The 18,856-nt window shown below is 43.8% G+C and overlaps 37 non-coding genes across 37 annotated transcripts; all 37 read right to left on the bottom strand.

Moving 5' to 3' along the window:
* Positions 1 to 174: 174 nt before the first annotated feature.
* LOC119994143 lies at positions 175 to 293 on the bottom strand. The gene has a single exon (XR_005466807.1). It is a non-coding gene; the product is annotated as a 5S ribosomal RNA (ribosomal RNA).
* A 233-nt stretch (positions 294 to 526) lies between these two features.
* LOC119994110 lies at positions 527 to 645 on the bottom strand. The gene has a single exon (XR_005466777.1). It is a non-coding gene; the product is annotated as a 5S ribosomal RNA (ribosomal RNA).
* A 235-nt stretch (positions 646 to 880) lies between these two features.
* LOC119994129 lies at positions 881 to 999 on the bottom strand. The gene has a single exon (XR_005466796.1). It is a non-coding gene; the product is annotated as a 5S ribosomal RNA (ribosomal RNA).
* Positions 1,000 to 1,234: 235 nt separating this feature from the next.
* Positions 1,235 to 1,354, bottom strand: LOC119994133. The gene has a single exon (XR_005466799.1). It is a non-coding gene; the product is annotated as a 5S ribosomal RNA (ribosomal RNA).
* A 238-nt stretch (positions 1,355 to 1,592) lies between these two features.
* LOC119994135 lies at positions 1,593 to 1,714 on the bottom strand. The gene has a single exon (XR_005466801.1). It is a non-coding gene; the product is annotated as a 5S ribosomal RNA (ribosomal RNA).
* A 236-nt stretch (positions 1,715 to 1,950) lies between these two features.
* On the bottom strand, positions 1,951 to 2,070 carry LOC119994125. Its single transcript, XR_005466791.1, has one exon. It is a non-coding gene; the product is annotated as a 5S ribosomal RNA (ribosomal RNA).
* A 241-nt stretch (positions 2,071 to 2,311) lies between these two features.
* LOC119994109 lies at positions 2,312 to 2,430 on the bottom strand. The gene has a single exon (XR_005466776.1). It is a non-coding gene; the product is annotated as a 5S ribosomal RNA (ribosomal RNA).
* Positions 2,431 to 2,665: 235 nt separating this feature from the next.
* LOC119994134 lies at positions 2,666 to 2,786 on the bottom strand. The gene has a single exon (XR_005466800.1). It is a non-coding gene; the product is annotated as a 5S ribosomal RNA (ribosomal RNA).
* A 237-nt stretch (positions 2,787 to 3,023) lies between these two features.
* On the bottom strand, positions 3,024 to 3,144 carry LOC119994131. The gene has a single exon (XR_005466798.1). It is a non-coding gene; the product is annotated as a 5S ribosomal RNA (ribosomal RNA).
* Positions 3,145 to 3,380: 236 nt separating this feature from the next.
* Positions 3,381 to 3,500, bottom strand: LOC119994106. Its single transcript, XR_005466773.1, has one exon. It is a non-coding gene; the product is annotated as a 5S ribosomal RNA (ribosomal RNA).
* Positions 3,501 to 3,735: 235 nt separating this feature from the next.
* LOC119994119 lies at positions 3,736 to 3,855 on the bottom strand. Its single transcript, XR_005466786.1, has one exon. It is a non-coding gene; the product is annotated as a 5S ribosomal RNA (ribosomal RNA).
* A 238-nt stretch (positions 3,856 to 4,093) lies between these two features.
* On the bottom strand, positions 4,094 to 4,212 carry LOC119994092. The gene has a single exon (XR_005466759.1). It is a non-coding gene; the product is annotated as a 5S ribosomal RNA (ribosomal RNA).
* A 235-nt stretch (positions 4,213 to 4,447) lies between these two features.
* On the bottom strand, positions 4,448 to 4,566 carry LOC119994108. The gene has a single exon (XR_005466775.1). It is a non-coding gene; the product is annotated as a 5S ribosomal RNA (ribosomal RNA).
* A 236-nt stretch (positions 4,567 to 4,802) lies between these two features.
* Positions 4,803 to 4,921, bottom strand: LOC119994172. The gene has a single exon (XR_005466835.1). It is a non-coding gene; the product is annotated as a 5S ribosomal RNA (ribosomal RNA).
* A 237-nt stretch (positions 4,922 to 5,158) lies between these two features.
* On the bottom strand, positions 5,159 to 5,279 carry LOC119994116. The gene has a single exon (XR_005466783.1). It is a non-coding gene; the product is annotated as a 5S ribosomal RNA (ribosomal RNA).
* Positions 5,280 to 5,516: 237 nt separating this feature from the next.
* Positions 5,517 to 5,635, bottom strand: LOC119994104. Its single transcript, XR_005466771.1, has one exon. It is a non-coding gene; the product is annotated as a 5S ribosomal RNA (ribosomal RNA).
* Positions 5,636 to 5,873: 238 nt separating this feature from the next.
* On the bottom strand, positions 5,874 to 5,993 carry LOC119994117. The gene has a single exon (XR_005466784.1). It is a non-coding gene; the product is annotated as a 5S ribosomal RNA (ribosomal RNA).
* Positions 5,994 to 6,228: 235 nt separating this feature from the next.
* On the bottom strand, positions 6,229 to 6,347 carry LOC119994091. Its single transcript, XR_005466758.1, has one exon. It is a non-coding gene; the product is annotated as a 5S ribosomal RNA (ribosomal RNA).
* A 237-nt stretch (positions 6,348 to 6,584) lies between these two features.
* On the bottom strand, positions 6,585 to 6,703 carry LOC119994171. Its single transcript, XR_005466834.1, has one exon. It is a non-coding gene; the product is annotated as a 5S ribosomal RNA (ribosomal RNA).
* A 236-nt stretch (positions 6,704 to 6,939) lies between these two features.
* On the bottom strand, positions 6,940 to 7,058 carry LOC119994183. The gene has a single exon (XR_005466846.1). It is a non-coding gene; the product is annotated as a 5S ribosomal RNA (ribosomal RNA).
* A 234-nt stretch (positions 7,059 to 7,292) lies between these two features.
* Positions 7,293 to 7,411, bottom strand: LOC119994162. The gene has a single exon (XR_005466825.1). It is a non-coding gene; the product is annotated as a 5S ribosomal RNA (ribosomal RNA).
* Positions 7,412 to 7,649: 238 nt separating this feature from the next.
* LOC119994142 lies at positions 7,650 to 7,768 on the bottom strand. The gene has a single exon (XR_005466806.1). It is a non-coding gene; the product is annotated as a 5S ribosomal RNA (ribosomal RNA).
* A 235-nt stretch (positions 7,769 to 8,003) lies between these two features.
* On the bottom strand, positions 8,004 to 8,122 carry LOC119994156. Its single transcript, XR_005466819.1, has one exon. It is a non-coding gene; the product is annotated as a 5S ribosomal RNA (ribosomal RNA).
* Positions 8,123 to 8,357: 235 nt separating this feature from the next.
* Positions 8,358 to 8,476, bottom strand: LOC119994175. Its single transcript, XR_005466838.1, has one exon. It is a non-coding gene; the product is annotated as a 5S ribosomal RNA (ribosomal RNA).
* Positions 8,477 to 8,735: 259 nt separating this feature from the next.
* On the bottom strand, positions 8,736 to 8,854 carry LOC119994179. Its single transcript, XR_005466842.1, has one exon. It is a non-coding gene; the product is annotated as a 5S ribosomal RNA (ribosomal RNA).
* A 233-nt stretch (positions 8,855 to 9,087) lies between these two features.
* Positions 9,088 to 9,206, bottom strand: LOC119994177. The gene has a single exon (XR_005466840.1). It is a non-coding gene; the product is annotated as a 5S ribosomal RNA (ribosomal RNA).
* A 237-nt stretch (positions 9,207 to 9,443) lies between these two features.
* On the bottom strand, positions 9,444 to 9,562 carry LOC119994147. The gene has a single exon (XR_005466811.1). It is a non-coding gene; the product is annotated as a 5S ribosomal RNA (ribosomal RNA).
* Positions 9,563 to 9,798: 236 nt separating this feature from the next.
* On the bottom strand, positions 9,799 to 9,917 carry LOC119994097. Its single transcript, XR_005466764.1, has one exon. It is a non-coding gene; the product is annotated as a 5S ribosomal RNA (ribosomal RNA).
* Positions 9,918 to 10,153: 236 nt separating this feature from the next.
* Positions 10,154 to 10,272, bottom strand: LOC119994101. The gene has a single exon (XR_005466768.1). It is a non-coding gene; the product is annotated as a 5S ribosomal RNA (ribosomal RNA).
* A 235-nt stretch (positions 10,273 to 10,507) lies between these two features.
* On the bottom strand, positions 10,508 to 10,626 carry LOC119994176. Its single transcript, XR_005466839.1, has one exon. It is a non-coding gene; the product is annotated as a 5S ribosomal RNA (ribosomal RNA).
* A 235-nt stretch (positions 10,627 to 10,861) lies between these two features.
* LOC119994146 lies at positions 10,862 to 10,980 on the bottom strand. The gene has a single exon (XR_005466810.1). It is a non-coding gene; the product is annotated as a 5S ribosomal RNA (ribosomal RNA).
* Positions 10,981 to 11,216: 236 nt separating this feature from the next.
* LOC119994095 lies at positions 11,217 to 11,335 on the bottom strand. Its single transcript, XR_005466762.1, has one exon. It is a non-coding gene; the product is annotated as a 5S ribosomal RNA (ribosomal RNA).
* Positions 11,336 to 11,571: 236 nt separating this feature from the next.
* Positions 11,572 to 11,690, bottom strand: LOC119994181. The gene has a single exon (XR_005466844.1). It is a non-coding gene; the product is annotated as a 5S ribosomal RNA (ribosomal RNA).
* Positions 11,691 to 11,925: 235 nt separating this feature from the next.
* LOC119994114 lies at positions 11,926 to 12,043 on the bottom strand. Its single transcript, XR_005466781.1, has one exon. It is a non-coding gene; the product is annotated as a 5S ribosomal RNA (ribosomal RNA).
* A 236-nt stretch (positions 12,044 to 12,279) lies between these two features.
* LOC119994094 lies at positions 12,280 to 12,398 on the bottom strand. The gene has a single exon (XR_005466761.1). It is a non-coding gene; the product is annotated as a 5S ribosomal RNA (ribosomal RNA).
* Positions 12,399 to 12,635: 237 nt separating this feature from the next.
* LOC119994180 lies at positions 12,636 to 12,754 on the bottom strand. Its single transcript, XR_005466843.1, has one exon. It is a non-coding gene; the product is annotated as a 5S ribosomal RNA (ribosomal RNA).
* Positions 12,755 to 12,989: 235 nt separating this feature from the next.
* LOC119994112 lies at positions 12,990 to 13,108 on the bottom strand. Its single transcript, XR_005466779.1, has one exon. It is a non-coding gene; the product is annotated as a 5S ribosomal RNA (ribosomal RNA).
* Between the last annotated feature and the right edge of the window lie 5,748 nt (positions 13,109 to 18,856).

Here is an 18,856-nt window from a genome sequence, read left to right as displayed (position 1 = left end):
TATTTTTTTTTTTTTTTTTTTTTTTTTTTCTCGAATTGTATTTATTTCGCGTGTCTTTTCGAGAACTATGCGCTTGCAAACTACACAATGTCCACCCAAAAAAAAAATACGCAAGTTGGAGGAGGAGAAGAATATGAGAGAACGAAGTGACGATCGAGGAAAAAAAAGGTGGGAGGGGTGCAACACGAGGACTTCCCAGGAGGTCACCCATCCTAGTACTACTCTCGCCCAAGCACGTTTAACTTCGGAGTTCTGATGGGATCCGGTGCATTAGTGCTGGTATGATCGCACCCGAAATTGTTTCTCAACGTTTATGTATATAAACTCTTCCTTCCGCACAAGCTTGCACGCGCGCTGCGTTCGTTTCCGCTATCCCTTTTTTCTCGAATTGTATTTATTTCGCGTGTCTTTTCGAGAACTATGCGCTTGCAAACTACACAATGTCCACCCAAAAAAAAATACGCAAGTTGGAGGAGGAGAAGAATATGAGAGAACGAAGTGACGATCGAGGAAAAAAAAGGTGGGAGGGGTGCAACACGAGGACTTCCCAGGAGGTCACCCATCCTAGTACTACTCTCGCCCATGCATGTTTAACTTCGGGGTTCTGATGGGATCCGGTGCATTAGTGCTGGTATGATCGCACCCGAAATTGTTTCTCAACGTTTATGTATATAAACTCTTCCTTCCGCACAAGCTTGCACGCGCGCTGCGTTCGTTTCCGCTATCCCTTTTTTCTCGAATTGTATTTATTTCGCGTGTCTTTTCGAGAACTATGCGCTTGCAAACTACACAATGTCCACCCACAAAAAAAAAATACGCAAGTTGGAGGAGGAGAAGAATATGAGAGAACGAAGTGACGATCGAGGAAAAAAAGGTGGGAGGGGTGCAACACGAGGACTTCCCAGGAGGGTCACCCATCCTAGTACTACTCTCGCCCAAGCACGTTTACTTCGGGGTTCTGATGGGATCCGGTGCATTAGTGCTGGTATGATCGCACCCGAAATTGTTTTCTCAACGTTTATGTATGTAAACTCTTCCTTCCGCACAAGCTTGCACGCGCGCTGCGTTCGTTTCCGCTATCCCTTTTTTCTCGAATTGTATTTATTTCGCGTGTCTTTTCGAGAACTATGCGCTTGCAACTACACAATGTCCACCCACAAAAAAAAATACGCAAGTTGGAGGAGGAGAAGAATCAGGAGAGAACGAAGTGACGATCGAGGAAAAAAAGGTGGGAGGGGTGCAATCACGAGGACTTCCAGGAGGTCACCCATCCTAGTACTACTCTCGCCCAAGGACGTTTAACTTCGGGAGTTCTGATGGAATCCGGTGCATTAGTGCTGGTATGATCGCACCCGAAATTGTTTCTCAACGTTTATGTATATAAACTCTTCCTTTCCGCACAAGCTTGCACGCGCGCTGCGTTGTTTCCGCTATCCCTTTTTTCTCTGAATTGTATTTATTTCGCGTGGTCCTTTTCGAGAACTATGCGCTTGCCAAACTACACAATGTCCACCCACAAAAAAAAATACGCAAGTTGGAGGAGGAGAAGAATATGAGAGAACGAAGTGACGATCGAGGAAAAAAAGGTGGGAGGGGTGCAACACCAGGACTTCCCAGGAGGTCACCCATCCTAGTACTACTCTCGCCCAAGGCACGTTTTAACTTCGGGGTTCTGATGGGATTCCGGTGCATTAGTGCTGGTATGATCGCACCCGAAATTGTTTCTCAACGTTTATGTATATAAACTCGTCCTTCCGCACAAGCTTCCACGCGCGCTGCGTTCGTTTCGCTATCCCCTTTTTTCTCGAATTGTATTTATTTCGGTATCTTTTCGAGAAACTATGCGCTTGCAAACTACACAATGTCCAACGCACAAAAAAAAATACGCAAGTTGGAGGAGGAGAAGAATATGAGAGAACGAAGTGACGATAGAGGAAAAAAAATGTGGGAGGGGTGCAACCCGATGACTTCCCAGGAGGTCACCCATCCTAGTACTACTCTCGCCCAAGCACGTTTAACTTCGGAGGTTCTGATGGGATCCGGTGCATTAGTGCTGGTATGATCGCACCCAAATTGTTTCTCACGTTTATGTATATAAACTCTTCCTTCCGCACAAGCTTGCACCGCGCGCAGCGTTCGTTCTTCCGCTATCCCTTTTTTCTCGAATTGTATTTATTTCACGCTAGTCTTTTCGAGAACTATGCGCTTGCAAACTACACAATGTCCACCCATAAAAAAAATACGCAAGTTGGAGGAGGAGCAAGAATATTATGAGAGAACGAAGTGACGATAGAGGAAAAAAAAGGTGGGAGGGGTGCAACACGAGGACTTCCCAGGAGGTCACCCATCCTAGTACTACTCTCGCCCATGCATGTTTAACTTCGGGGTTCTGATGGGATCCGGTGCATTAGTGCTGGTATGATCGCACCCGAAATTGTTTCTCAACGTTTATGTATATAAACTCTTCCTTCCGCACAAGCTTGCACGCGCGCTGCGTTCGTTTCCGCTATCCCTTTTTTTCTCGAATTGTATTTATTTCGCGTGTCTTTTCGAGACTATGCGCTTGCAAACTACACAATGTCCACCCACAAAAAAAAAATACGCAAGTTGGAGGAGGAGAAGAATATGAGAGAACGAAGTGACGATCGAGGAAAAAAAGGTGGGAGGGGTGCAACACGAGGACTTCCCAGGAGGTCACCCATCCTAGTACTACTCCTCGCCAAGCACGTTTTAACCTTCGGGGTTCTGATGGGATCCGGTGCATTAGTGCTGGTATGATCGCACCCGAAATTGTTTCTCAACGTTTATGTATATAAACTCTTCCTTCCGCACAAGCTTGCACGCGCGCTGCGTTCGTTTCCGCTATCCCTTTTTTCTCGAATTGTATTTATTTCGCGTGTCTTTTCGAGAACTATGCGCTTGCAAACTACACAATGTCCACCCACCAAAAAAAAATACGCAAGTTGGAGGAGGAGAAGAATATGAGAGAACGAAGTGACGATCGAGGGAAAAAAAAGGTGGGAGGGGTGCAACACGAGGACTTCCCAGCAGGTCACCCATCCTAGTACTACTCTCGCCCAAGCGACGTTTAACTTCGGAGTTCTGATGGAATCCGGTGCATTAGTGCTGGTATGATTCGCACCCGAAATTGTTTCTCAACGTTTATGTATATAAACTTCTTCCTTCCGCACAAGCTTGCACGCGCGCTGCGTTCGTTTCCGCTATCCCTTTTTCTCGAATTGTATTTATTTCGCGTGTCTTTTCGAGAACTATGCGCTTGCAAACTACACAATGTCCACCCACAAAAAAAATACGCAAGTTGGAGGAGGAGAAGAATATGAGATACGAAGTGGACGATCGAGGAAAAAAAAAAGGTGGGAGGGGTGCAACACGAGGACTTCCCAGGAGGTCACCCATCCTAGTACTACTCTCGCCCAAGCACGTTTAACTTCGGGGTTTCTGATGGGATCCGGTGCATTAGTGCTGGTATGATCGCACCCGGAAATTGTTTCTCAAACGTTTATGTATATAAACTCTTCCTTCCGCACAAGCTTGCACGCGCGCTGCGTTCGTTTCGCTATCCCTTTTTTCTCGAATTGTATTTATTTCGCGTGTCTTTTCGAGAACTATGCGCTTGCAAACTACACAATGTCCACCCACAAAAAAAATACGCAAGTTGGAGGAGGAGAAGAATATGAGAGAACGAAGTGACGATCGAGGAAAAAAAAGGTGGGAGGGGTGCCAACACGAGGACTTCCCAGGAGGTCACCCATCCTAGTACTACTCTCGCCCAAGGACGTTTAACTTCGGAGTTCTGATGGAATCCGGTGCATTAGTGCTGGTATGATCGCACCCGAAATTGTTTCTCAACGTTTATGTATATAAACCTCTTCCTTCCGCACAAGCTTGCACGCGCGCTGCGTTCGTTTCCGCTATCCCTTTTTTTCTCGAATTGTATTTATTTCGTTGTGTCTTTTCGAGAACTATGCGCTTGCAAACTACACAATGTCCACCCATAAAAAAAAATACGCAAGTTGGAGGAGGAGAAGAATATGAGAGAACGAAGTGACGATCGAGGAAAAAAAACGTGGGAGGGGTGCAACACGAGGACTTCCCAGGAGGTCACCCATCCTAGTACTACTCTCGCCCAAGGACGTTTAACTTCGGAGTTCTGATGGAATCCGGTGCATTAGTGCTGGTATGATCGCACCCGAAATTGTTTCTCAACGTTTATGTATATAAACTCTTCCTTCCGCACAAGCTTGCACGCGCGCTGCATTCGTTTCCGCTATCCCTTTTTTCTCGAATTGTATTTATTTCGCGTGTCTTTTCGAGAACTATGCGCTTGCAAACTACACAATGTCCACCCATAAAAAAAAATACGCAAGTTGGAGGAGGAGAAGAATATGAGAGAACGAAGTGACGATCGAGGAAAAAAAAGGTGGGAGGGGTGCAACACGAGGACTTCCCAGGAGGTCACCCATCCTAGTACTACTCTCGCCCATGCATGTTTAACTTCGGGGTTCTGATGGGATCCGGTGCATTAGTGCTGGTATGATCGCACCCGAAATTGTTTCTCAACGTTTATGTATATAAACTCTTCCTTCCGCACAAGCTTGCACGCGCGCTGCGTTCGTTTCCGCTATCCCTTTTTTTCTCGAATTGTATTTATTTCGCGTGTCTTTTCGAGAACTATGCGCTTGCAAACTACACAATGTCCACCCACAAAAAAAAATACGCAAGTTGGAGGAGGAGAAGAATATGAGAGAACGAAGTGACGATCGAGGAAAAAAAAGGTGGGAGGGGTGCAACACGAGGACTTCCCAGGAGGTCACCCATCCTAGTACTACTCTCGCCCAAGCACGTTTAACTTCGGGGTTCTGATGGGATCCGGTGCATTAGTGCTGGTATGATCGCACCCGAAATTGTTTCTCAACGTTTATGTATATAAACTCTTCCTTCCGCACAAGCTTAGCACGCGCGCTGCGTTCGTTTCCGCTAATCCCTTTTTTCTCGAATTGTATTTATTTCGCGTGTCTTTTCGAGAACTATGCGCTTGCAACTACACAATGTCCACCCACAAAAAAAAAATACGCAAGTTGGAGGAGGAGAAGAATATGAGAGAACGAAGTGACGATCGAGGAAAAAAAAGGTGGGAGGGGTGCAACACGAGGACTTCCCAGGAGGTCACCCATCCTAGTACTACTCTCGCCCAAGGCACGTTTAACTTCGGAGTTCTGATGGGAATCCGGTGCATTAGTGCTGGTATGATCGCACCCGAAATTGTTTCTCAACGTTTATGTATATAAACTCTTCCTTCCGCACAAGCTTGCACGCGCGCTGCGTTCTGTTTTCCGCTATCCCTTTTTTCTCGAATTGTATTTATTTCGCGTGTCTTTTCGAGAACTATGCGCTTGCAAACTACACAATGTCCACCCACAAAAAAAAATACGCAAGTTGGAGGAGGAGAAGAATATGAGAGAACGAAGTGACGATCGAGGAAAAAAAAGGTGGGAGGGGTGCAACACCAGGACTTCCCAGGAGGTCACCCATCCTAGTACTACTCTCGCCCAAGCACGTTTAACTTCGGGGTTCTGATGGGATCCGGTGCATTAGTGCTGGTATGATCGCACCCGAAATTGTTTCTCAACGTTTATGTATATAAACTCTTCCTTCCGCACAAGCTTGCACGCGCGCTGCGTTCGTTTCCGCTATCCCTTTTTTCTCGAATTGTATTTATTTCGCGTAGTCTTTTCGAGAAACTATGCGCTTGCAAACTACACAATGTCCACCCACAAAAAAAAATACGCAAGTTGGAGGAGGAGAAGAATATGAGAGAACGAAGTGACGATCGAGGAAAAAAAATGGTGGGAGGGGTGCAACACGATGACTTCCCAGGAGGTCACCCGATCCTAGTACTACTCTCGCCCAAGCACGTTTAACTTCGGAGTTCTGATGGGATCCGGTGCATTAGTGCTGGTATGATCGCACCCAAAATTGTTTCTCAACGTTTATGTATATAAACTCTTCCTTCCGCACAAGCTTGCACGCGCGCTGCGTTCGTTTCCGCTATCCCTTTTTTCCCGAATTGTATTTATTTCGCGTGTCTTTTCGAGAACTATGCGCTTGCAAACTACACAATGTCCACCCACAAAAAAAAATACGCAAGTTGGAGGAGGAGAAGAATATGAGAGAACGAAGTGACGATCGAGGAAAAAAAAGGTGGGAGGGGTGCAACACGAGGACTTCCCAGGAGGTCACCCATCCTAGTACTACTCTCGCCCAAGGACGTTTAACTTCGGAGTTCTGATGGAATCCGGTGCATTAGTGCTGGTATGATCGCACCCGAAATTGTTTCTCAACGTTTATGTATATAACTCTTCCTTCCGCACAAGCTTGCACGCGCGCTGCGTTCGTTTCCGCTATCCCTTTTTTCTCGAATTGTATTTATTTCGCGTGTCTTTTCGAGAACTATGCGCTTGCAAACTACACAATGTCCACCCACAAAAAAAAAATACGCAAGTTGGAGGAGGAGAAGAATATGGGGAGAACGAAAGTGACGATCGAGGAAAAAAAAGGTGGGAGGGGTGCAACACGAGGACTTCCCAGGAGGTCACCCATCCTAGTACTACTCTCGCCCAAGCACGTTTAACTTCGGGGTTCTGATGGGATCCGGTGCATTAGTGCTGGTATGATCGCACCCGAAATTGTTTCTCAACGTTTATGTATATAAACTCTTCCTTCCGCACAAGCTTGCACGCGCGCTGCGTTCGTTTCCGCTATCCCTTTTTTCTCGAATTGTATTTATTTCGCGTATCTTTTCGAGAACTATGCGCTTGCAAACTACACAATGTCCACCCACAAAAAAAAAATACGCAAGTTGGAGGAGGAGAAGAATATGAGAGAACGAAGTGACGATCGAGGAAAAAAAAGGTGGGAGGGGTGCAACACGAGGACTTCCCAGGAGGTCACCCATCCTAGTACTACTCTCGCCCAAGGACGTTTAACTTCGGAGTTCTGATGGAATCCGGTGCATTAGTGCTGGTATGATCGCACCCGAAATTGTTTCTCAACGTTTATGTATATAAACTCTTCCTTCCGCACAAGCTTGCACGCGCGCTGCGTTCGTTTCCGCTATCCCTTTTTTCTCGAATTGTATTTATTTCGCGTGTCTTTTCGAGAACTATGCGCTTGCAAACTACACAATGTCCACCCACAAAAAAAAATACGCAAGTTGGAGGAGGAGAAGAATATGAGAGAACGAAGTGACGATCGAGGAAAAAAAGGTGGGAGGGGTGCAACACGAGGACTTTCCAGGAGGTCACCCATCCTAGTACTACTCTCGCCCAAGCACGTTTAACTTCGGAGTTCTGATGGGATCCGGTGCATTAGTGCTGGTATGATCGCACCCGAAATTGTTTCTCAACGTTTATGTATATAAACTCTTCCTTCCGCACAAGCTTGCACGCGCGCTGCGTTCGGTTTCCGCTATCACCTTTTTTCTCGAATTGTATTTATTTCGCGTATCTTTTCGAAAACTATGCGCTTGCAAACTACACAATGTCCACCCACAAAAAAAAAATACGCAAGTTGGAGGAGGAGAAGAATATGAGAGAACGAAGTGACGATCGAGGAAAAAAAAGGTGGGAGGGGTGCAACACGAGGACTTCCCAGGAGGTCACCCATCCTAGTACTACTCTCGCCCAAGCACGTTTAACTTCGGAGTTCTGATGGGATCCGGTGCATTAGTGCTGGTATGATCGCACCCAAAATTGTTTCTCAACGTTTATGTATATAAACTCTTCCTTCCGCACAAGCTTGCACGCGCGCTGCGTTCGTTTCCGCTATCCCTTTTTTCTCGAATTGTATTTATTTCGCGTGTCTTTTCGAGAACTATGCGCTTGCAAACTACACAATGTCCACCCACAAAAAAAAATACGCAAGTTGGAGGAGGAGAAGAATATGAGAGAACGAAGTGACGATCTACGAAAAAAAAGGTGGGAGGGGTGCAACACGAGAACTTCCCAGGAGGTCACCCATCCTAGTACTACTCTCGCCCAAGCACGTTTAACTTCGGAGTTCTGATGGGATCCGGTGCATTAGTGCTGGTATGATCGCACCCGAAATTGTTTCTCAACGTTTATGTATATGAACTCTTCCTTCCGCACAAGCTTGCACACGCGCTGCGTTCGTTTCCGCTATCCCTTTTTTCTCGAATTGTATTTATTTCGCGTGTCTTTTCGAGAACTATGCGCTTGCAAACTTCACAATGTCGACCCATAAAAAAAAATACGCAAGTTGGAGGAGGAGAAGAATATGAGAGAACGAAGTGACGATCGAGGAAAAAAAAGGTGGGAGGGGTGCAACACGAGGACTTCCCAGAAGGTCACCCATCCTAGTACTACTCTCGCCCAAGCACGTTTAACTTCGGGGTTCTGATGGGATCCGGTGCATTAGTGCTGGTATGATCGCACCCGAAATTGTTTCTTAACGTTTATGTATATAAACTCTTCCTTCCGCACAAGCTTGCACGCGAGCTGCGTTCGTTTCCGCTATCCCTTTTTTCTCGAATTGTATTTATTTCGCGTGTCTTTTCGAGAACTATGCGCTTGCAAACTACACAATGTCCACCCACAAAAAAAATACGCAAGTTGGAGGAGGAGAAGAATATGAGAGAACGAAGTGGCGAAGAATATGAGAGAACGAAGTGGCGATCGAGGAAAAAAAAGATGGGAGCGGTGCAACACGAGGACTTCCCAAGAGGTCACCCATCCTAGTACTACTCTCGCCCAAGCACGTTTAACTTCGGAGTTCTGATGGGATCCGGTGCATTGGTGCTGGTATGATCGCACCCGAAATTTTTTCTCAACGTTGATGTATATAAACTCTTCCTTCCGCACAAGCTTGCACGCGCGCTGTGTTCGTTTCCGCTATCCCTTTTTTCTCGAATTGTATTTATTTCGCGTGTCTTTTCGAGAACTATGCGCTCGCAAACTACACAATGTCCACCCACAAAAAAAATACGCAAGTTGGAGGAGGAGAAGAATATGAGAGAACGAAGTGACGACGAGGAAAAAAAAGGTGGGAGCGGTGCAACACGAGGACTTCCCAAGAGGTCACCCATCCTAGTACTACTCTCGCCCAAGCACGTTTAACTTCGGAGTTCTGATGGGATCCGGTGCATTGGTGCTGGTATGATCGCACCCGAAATTGTTTCTCAACGTTTATGTATATAAACCTCTTCCTTCCGCACAAGCTTGCACGCGCGCTGCGTTCGTTTCCGCTATCCCTTTTTTCTCGAATTGTATTTATTTCGCGTGTCTTTTCGAGAACTATGCGCTTGCAAACTACACAATGTCCGCCCACAAAAAAAAAATACGCAAGTTGGAGGAGGAGAAGAATATGAGAGAACGAAGTGACGATCGAGGAAAAAAAAGGTGGGAGGGGTGCAACACGAGGACTTCCCAGGAGGTCACCCATCCTAGTACTACTCTCGCCCAAGCACGTTTAACTTCGGAGTTCTGATGGGATCCGGTGCATTGGTGCTGGTATGGTCGCACCCGAAATTATTTCTCAACGTTTATGTATATAAACTCTTCCTTCCGCACAAGCTTGCACGCGCGCTGCTTTCGTTTCCGCTATCCCTTTTTTCTCGAATTGTATTTATTTCGCGTGTCTTTTCGAGAACTATGCGCTTGCAAACTACACAACGTCCGCCCACAAAACAAAAATACGCAAGTTGGAGGAGGAGAAGAATACGAGAGAACGAAGTGACGATCGAGGAAAAAAAAGGTGAGAGGGGTGCAACACGAGGACTTCCCAGGAGGTCACCCATCCTAGTACTACTCTCGCCCAAGCACGTTTTACTTCGGAGTTCTGATGGGATCCGGTGCATTAGTGCTGGTATGATCGGACCCGAAATTGTTTCTCAACGTTTATGTATATAAACTCTTCGTTCCGCACAAGCTTGCACGCGCGCTGCGTTCGTTTCCGCTATCCCTTTTTTCTCGAATTGTATTTATTTCGCGTGTCTTTTCGAGAACTATGCGCTTGTAAACTACACAATGTCCGCCCACAAAAAAAAAATACGCAAGTTGGAGGAGGAGAAGAATATGAGAGAACGAAGTGACGATCGAGGAAAAAAAAGGTGGGAGGGGTGCAACACGAGGACTTCCCAGGAGGTCACCCATCCTAGTTCTACTCTCGCCCAAGCACGTTTAACTTCGGAGTTCTGATGGGATCCGGTGCATTGGTGCTGGTATGATCGCACCCGAAATTTTTTCTCAACGTTGATGTATATAAACTCTTCCTTCCGCACAAGCTTGCACGCGCGCTGTGTTCGTTTCCGCTATCCCTTTTTTCTCGAATTGTATTTATTTCGCGTGTCTTTTCGAGAACTATGCGCTCGCAAACTACACAATGTCCACCCACAAAAAAAAATACGCAAGTTGGAGGAGGAGAAGAATATGAGAGAACGAAGTGACGACCGAGGAAAAAAAAGGTGGGAGCGGTGCAACACGAGGACTTCCCAAGAGGTCACCCATCCTAGTACTACTCTCGCCCAAGCACGTTTAACTTCGGAGTTCTGATGGGATCCGGTGCATTGGTGCTGGTATGATCGCACCCGAAATTGTTTCTCAACGTTTATGTATATAAACTCTTCCTTCCGCACAAGCTTGCACGCGCGCTGCGTTCGTTTCCGCTATCCCTTTTTTCTCGAATTGTATTTATTTCGCGTGTCTTTTCGAGAACTATGCGCTTGCAAACTACACAATGTCCGCCCACAAAAAAAAATACGCAAGTTGGAGGAGGAGAAGAATATGAGAGAACGAAGTGACGATCGAGGAAAAAAAAGGTGGGAGGGGTGCAACACGAGGACTTCCCAGGAGGTCACCCATCCTAGTACTACTCTCGCCCAAGCACGTTTAACTTCGGAGTTCTGATGGGATCCGGTGCATTGGTGCTGGTATGGTCGCACCCGAAATTATTTCTCAACGTTTATGTATATAAACTCTTCCTTCCGCACAAGCTTGCACGCGCGCTGCTTTCGTTTCCGCTATCCCTTTTTTCTCGAATTGTATTTATTTCGCGTGTCTTTTCGAGAACTATGCGCTTGCAAACTACACAACGTCCGCCCACAAAACAAAAATACGCAAGTTGGAGGAGGAGAAGAATACGAGAGAACGAAGTGACGATCGAGGAAAAAAAAGGTGAGAGGGGTGCAACACGAGGACTTCCCAGGAGGTCACCCATCCTAGTACTACTCTCGCCCAAGCACGTTTTACTTCGGAGTTCTGATGGGATCCGGTGCATTAGTGCTGGTATGATCGGACCCGAAATTGTTTCTCAACGTTTATGTATATAAACTCTTCGTTCCGCACAAGCTTGCACGCGCGCTGCGTTCGTTTCCGCTATCCCTTTTTTCTCGAATTGTATTTATTTCGCGTGTCTTTTCGAGAACTATGCGCTTGTAAACTACACAATGTCCGCCCACAAAAAAAAAATACGCAAGTTGGAGGAGGAGAAGAATATGAGAGAACGAAGTGACGATCGAGGAAAAAAAAGGTGGGAGGGGTGCAACACGAGGACTTCCCAGGAGGTCACCCATCCTAGTTCTACTCTCGCCCAAGCACGTTTAACTTCGGAGTTCTGATGGGATCCGGTGCATTAGTGCTGGTATGATCGCACCCGAAATTGTTTCTCAACGTTTATGTATATAAACTCTTCCTTCCGCACAAGCTTGCACGCGCGCTGCGTTCGTTTCCGCTATCCCTTTTTTCTCGAATTGTATTTATTTCGCGTGTCTTTTCGAGAACTATGCGCTTGCAAACTACACAATGTCCGCCCACAAAAAAAAATACACAAGTTGGAGGAGGAGAAGAATATGAGAGAACGAAGTGACGATCGAGGAAAAAAAAGGTGGGAGGGGTGCAACACGAGGACTTCCCAGGAGGTCACCCATCCTAGTACTACTCTCGCCCAAGCACGTTTAACTTCGGAGTTCTGATGGGATCCGTACATTGGTGCTGGTATGATCGCACCCGAAATTATTTCTCAACGTTTATGTATATAAACTCTTCCTTCCGCACAAGCTTGCACGCGCGCTGCTTTCGTTTCCGCTATCCCTTTTTTCTCGAATTGTATTTATTTCGCGTGTCTTTTCGAGAACTATGCGCTTGCAAACTACACAACGTCCGCCCACAAAACAAAAATACGCAAGTTGGAGGAGGAGAAGAATACGAGAGAACGAAGTGACGATCGAGGAAAAAAAAGGTGAGAGGGGTGCAACACGAGGACTTCCCAGGAGGTCACCCATCCTAGTACTACTCTCGCCCAAGCACGTTTTACTTCGGAGTTCTGATGGGATCCGGTGCATTAGTGCTGGTATGATCGGACCCGAAATTGTTTCTCAACGTTTATGTATATAAACTCTTCGTTCCGCACAAGCTTGCACGCGCGCTGCGTTCGTTTCCGCTATCCCTTTTTTTCTCGAATTGTATTTATTTCGCGTGTCTTTTCGAGAACTATGCGCTTGTAAACTACACAATGTCCGCCCACAAAAAAAAAATACGCAAGTTGGAGGAGGAGAAGAATATGAGAGAACGAAGTGACGATCGAGGAAAAAAAAGGTGGGAGGGGTGCAACACGAGGACTTCCCAGGAGGTCACCCATCCTAGTTCTACTCTCGCCCAAGCACGTTTAACTTCGGAGTTCTGATGGGATCCGGTGCATTAGTGCTGGTATGATCGCACCCGAAATTGTTTCTCAACGTTTATGTATATAAACTCTTCCTTCCGCACAAGCTTGCACGCGCGCTGCGTTCGTTTCCGCTATCCCTTTTTTCTCGAATTGTATTTATTTCGCGTGTCTTTTCGAGAACTATGCGCTTGCAAACTACACAATGTCCGCCCACAAAAAAAAATACGCAAGTTGGAGGAGGAGAAGAATATGATAGAACGAAGTGACGATCGAGGAAAAAAAAGGTGGGAGGGGTGCAACACGAGGACTTCCCAAGAGGTCACCCATCCTAGTACTACTCTCGCCCAAGCACGTTTAACTTCGAAGTTCTGATGGGATCCGGTGCATTGGTGCTGGTATGATCGTACCCGAAATTGTTTCTCAACGTTTATGTATATAAACTCTTCCTTCCGCACAAGCTTGCACGCGCGCTGCGTTCGTTTCCGTTATCCCTTTTTTTCTCGAATTGTATTTATTTCGCATGTCTTTTCGAGAACTATGCGCTTGCAAACTACACAATGTCCACCCACAAAAAAAAATACGCAAGTTGGAGGAGGAGAAGAATATGAGAGAACGAAGTGACGATCGAGGAGAAAAAAGGTGGGAGGGGTGCAACACGAGGACTTCCCAGGAGGTCACTGATAAATATATAAAAGTCTATATATAAACAGTGTTATAGGTAGATATATACATATATAAGTTTATATATATAGTTGTATATATATGTGTGTGTGTGTGGTACGAAAGTCAAAGTAATAGTTATATATATAGATATATGTGTGTATATATATATGCAAAAGTCCAACGTAATAGTTATATTTATACATATATATGTATATGTATATAAGTGTCTGACATTAATAAATGATTTTTGTGTTGATATTTCATGTATGCAGCCCAACTTTCCTCTAAAGTCTTCAAAATACGGCGTTCGTGAAGCTTATCAGTAACTTTTCACTTCTATAAAAGGATCAGACACTGAGACAAAAAGAGAGGAGTCTCTCTGGAGAAAGCAAAGAGCAAGAGAAGAAAAAATATCAGAGAGTGAGCTAGAATCATAGAGAGAGTTCTGGAGTTTCATTTTCTCTTTTACAGCAATTCCATCACATATTCTTTCTAGAATTTTGTGAGATAAATTGCTGGTTGTGTAACCTAGTATGAGGAACTAATCCTCTTACTAGGGTGATGATGGATCCACTCTATTGTATCTAAATAAATTTGGTTTGATTAATTATTAGTTTATTTATGCTATGTCAAGTGTTAATTAGCTATTCTTTATTGATAATTAAATCTTGATGTTTAGCTACCATCTAGGTTTGATTACCATGATGCAAATTGAGGCATATGCCCATGTCCAATTTGAGACCAGCTTCTTGCAATTAACACCGGAGTTACCTAGACATAGATGCCATATGCTAGGATCTTTGTGATCGCTACATAAGTTACCATAAATCCTAATGCATTCTTGATTGTCCTAACCAATCCATATGCCCATGGTTGGTTGCAATTAAGAATAGACGTGGTAAGTCAGATGCCCATGACTATTACATAAATTAGGGGACTTGGTCTTTGACATGCATGAATGAAATGATAATTGTCGGCTAAATAATTTAAATACAATAGAGTTGGTGAAATCGGATCCTTAGTGTTTGTCTAGTTGTGTTAATCTTTATTCATTTTGTTTCTACTGATAATTACGAAGAGTTGGAATTGCATATATTTAATATTCAGTCCTTGTGGGTACGACACTCGTATTTGCCACTTCTATACTACAATTGATTCGTGCACTTGCGAGTATAATTTGGGTTTGAAATCGCTATACTTTTAGTAGGTCTTAAATTTCATATCAAGTTTTTGGCGCCGTTGCCGGGGACTGATTTAATATATTGTTATCTAACTTTTGTGTGTATATATATATATATATATATATATATATATATATATATATATATATATATCTATCTATATATATATATATATATATATATTAATATTAGTATCCTACACCTCCTTAATGGAAGGTTTTTTTTTTTTTTTTTTTTTTTTTTTTTTTTTGTGGATGGCTTAACCGCCCCATCTAACTATATATTATTGGCCGGTTCTACTGCTACCGCCTATATCTGTTTATAATAACTGTCACTAACACTTACTAACTTACTAACATTTAAATTTCTGCCACTAACAGTAACGTTTATTTATTTATTTCTTTTACAGTATTATTTATATTTGTGGTTGGCTTTACACTGCCCCACCTTTATATATATATATATGCTTATGTGGTCAGCTGAGCCGCCTAATATAACTTTTTTATTTCTGTTAATACTTATGGTTGGCCTTTATGCCCCATTTTATTGTTTTTTATATTAATTTCTTATTTTGTGTATATTCACTCTTTTAATTTTGTTAAAAAAAAAGAAAGAAAAAAAAGAAAGGATTATTATTGCTGACATTTTCTTTTATGCAAGGACGTCGATCTCAAAGTTCAAATCTTCTTAAATACAATCCAGAGATTGAACAAACTCTTGCACAACTGAGAAGAGAAGTAAGAGGAAAAATGACAGAAGAGAATCCTGAGAATGCTATTGTTGGAATTGCAAATCCACCAAACAATGAACCTACTCGGAGGCCAATGAAGAATTCATTTGTACCTCAGAATATGGAGCAACCATCCAGCATAGCATTTCAACCCAATGTTCAAGGCAATGTCACGTTCTCTCCAGTTCTACTCAATGCAGTCCCACAATTTCGAGGCACAACATTTGATGACCCTTACCTACACATCAGAGAATTCTTTGAACTCTGTAAGACACAATCTGTTCAAGGTTTGACGTCGGAAGAAGTACGACTCATATTGTTTCCATTTTCGCTCAAAGACAATGCAAAACTGTGGTTCAATTCTTTGACCCCAGGATCGATCACTACATGGGAGGAAATGGCAACAAAATTTTTGAAGAAGTTTTTCCCAGCCCAGAAGACGAAGCAATTAAGAAGGGAAATTCAAACATGGCAGCAAAAAGATGGGGACTTATTTTATGAAGCTTGGGATAACTTTAAACAGCTACTGCTCAAGTGTCCACACCACAACTTGTCACAAGATGATCAAGTTCAAGCTTTTTATGAAGGACTCGACGCAACAAACACAAGCATTGTAGATTCAGCTTGTGGAGGCATATTAATGGAGAAAAGCAGTGAAGAAGCTTTTGAACTATTTGAAACTTTAAATGAAAATTCTCAACAATTTTCATCTAGAGTAAAGCAAGGGGTAAAGCTTCCAAAAGGTGTGTATGAAGTTCACACCAGAGCAGAAAATCAACCTCAGTTGCAAGCCATGGAGAAGAAGATTGACATGATAATGAACGCAATTTCATCTTCCCAACAAGCAGGCCAAGTTGAGATGTGTGCCATTTGTTCTCAACCTAACCACACCATGGAAACATGTCCTATGTCTTCCAACTCTGAACAAGAACATACCAATTATGTGGGGCAAGGTGGTTTCTATCCCAACAACAATCCATTTTCAAATACATACAATCCAGGATGGAGAAATCACCCAAATTTCAGTTGGGGAGGACAAGGCCAAAGTAAGCAATACAATTAGAAGATGACGCAACAAGTCCCTGCCGAACCAAAGAAGTTTTCTTTGGAGGAGCAAATGGCTTTTCTAGCTTTCAACACCAACAATTTTATTCAGAAAACGACGGAGCAAAATAGCAGGTACGACCAACAATTTAGCAACATACATGGATCTATTCAGAAACTTGAAGTTCAAGTTGGTCAAATTGCTGAGCGATTAAGTGAAAGAGAGCTGGGCAGATTGCCGAGTCAACCAGAAGTCAATCCAAAAGGCAAGGAACAAATCAACGCCATTACCACCAGACGCGGAACAACTGTGGGATTTTTAGAGAATGATGGTGAAGAGGCCATGAAGAAAACAAAAACTGATGAACAAAAGCCTGATGATGCAACTCAGCCCAAGCCAGCTGACTTATCAAAGCATAAAATGAATGAATCTCATGTGCCCTTCCCTAGCCGGTTGGTGAATGAGAAGAAGATTGACCAGATGCGGCGAATAATGGATATATTCAGAAAGGTGGAGATCAACATTCCTCTCCTTGACGCAGTTCAACAAATTCCTTCCTATGCAAAATTTCTCAAAGACGTCTGCACCAGAAAGAAGAAACTGGCACCATACGAGAAGGTTATGATGTCTGAACAATGCAGTGCCGTTCTCAATAAGAAGCTACCACCAAAGCTGAAGGATCCAGGGAGTTTCACTATCCCTTGTGCTGTTGGGCAAGTTTCTTTCGAGAAAGCTTTTCTAGACCTGGGTGCTAGCATCAACCTGATGCCATATTCAGTTTTTGTGCAACTTGGTCTTGAAAAGGAATTACAACCAACTTCAATCACTTTGCAATTGGCGGATCGGTCAATAAAATTTCCACAAGGTATCATAGAAGATGTTCTTGTCAAAGTTGACACATTTCTCCTTCCAGCAGATTTTATTATCCTTGATATGGAGAAAGACAGGAACATACCAATCATTTTGGGGAGGCCTTTCTTTGCCACTGCGGGAACTATTGTGGATGTACAAAAGGGTTGTTTGTCCATGACTGTGCAAGGACAAACGGTGGAATTTAATCTGTTCGAAGCTACTCGACATCCTTCAGATATAGGGGAGTGTTTTAGCATTGAAGTTTTTGATGGCTCAATTTATGAATCATTTTTGGAGCATCAATCTACTGACCATTTGGCAACTTGCCTTGCGTTTCCTGAACTGCAAGTTGAAGAAGATGGTGAAGTTGCAGAATGTTGTGTATATTTGCAAGCACACCAACCGGTGAATCATAGGTGGATCCATACATTTGAAGCTCTTGGTCCTCCACTTCCGAAAGTGGTTCCTTCAATTGCAAATCCACCAAAGTTAGATTTGAAGCAACTTCCGGAGCATTTAAAGTATGTTTATCTTGGTGCTGAAGAAGCGTTACCTGTCATTGTAGCCGCTAATCTCACCAATTCGGAGGAAGAAAGTCTCTTGCTGGTGCTACGACAATACAAAAGTGTTATTGGCTGGTCCATTGCTGACATCAAAGGCATCAGCCCAACTATGTGCATGCACCAAATTTTATTGGGAGATGATTCAAAATCCTCACGTGAAGCACAGAGACGCCTCAATCCAGCGATGAAGGAGGTAGTTCGATCGGAAATATTGAAGTTGTTGGATGTAGGAGTCATCTATCCTATTTCCGACAGTTAATGGGTCAGTCCTGTTCAAGTGGTTCCCAAGAAATCGGGAATCACGGCGATTACTAATGACAACAATGAGCTCATTCCAACAAGAAAACAGACAGGGTGGCGTGTTTGTATTGATTATCGGAAGCTGAATTCTGCCACAAGAAAGGATCACTTCCCTTTACCATTTCTTGATCAGGTGCTGGAAAGACTGGCAGGTCATTCCCATTATTGCTTTCTTGATGGCTACTCTGGCTATAATCAAATTGTGATCGCACCGGAGGATCAAGAGAAAACAACTTTTACATGTCCTTTTGGGACATTTGCGTACAGAAGAATGCCATTTGGGCTTTGCAATGCACCAGCTACTTTTCAACGGTGCATGACAAGTATATTTTCTGACATGGTGGGCCACATTATTGAAGTATTTATGGATGATTTCTCCGTGTTCGGATCATCTTTTGATACTTGCTTGTGCAATCTTGCCTTGGTTCTGGAGAGATGCCAGAAGACTAATTTGGTGCTTAATTGGGAGAAATGCCATTTTATGGTTCACGAAGGTATTGTTCTTGGTCATCTTATTTCCGAGAAGGGGATTGCCGTTGACAAAGCAAAAATTGAAGTTATTTCTAGATTGCCACCTCCGACTTCTGTAAGAGGTGTGCGATCTTTTCTCGGACATGCGGGGTTCTATCGTCGTTTCATCAAAGACTTCTCGAAGATTTCCAGGCCATTGTGCAATTTGCTATCCAAGGATGCCACTTTCCACTTTGATGATGAGTGTTTGCAAGCATTCCGCAACTTGAAGCAATTACTTACATCTGCACCTATCATGATGGCACCAGATTGGAGTTTACCATTCGAGCTCATGTGTGATGCCAGTGACTAT

Source organism: Tripterygium wilfordii, unplaced genomic scaffold (assembly GCF_013401445.1).
Source record: "Tripterygium wilfordii isolate XIE 37 unplaced genomic scaffold, ASM1340144v1 ctg16, whole genome shotgun sequence".
In the NCBI taxonomy this organism is placed as follows: Eukaryota; Viridiplantae; Streptophyta; class Magnoliopsida; order Celastrales; family Celastraceae; genus Tripterygium; species Tripterygium wilfordii.
The sequence above is the reverse complement of the archived record's forward strand: the minus strand, read 5'-3'. Positions and strand labels throughout refer to the sequence as shown.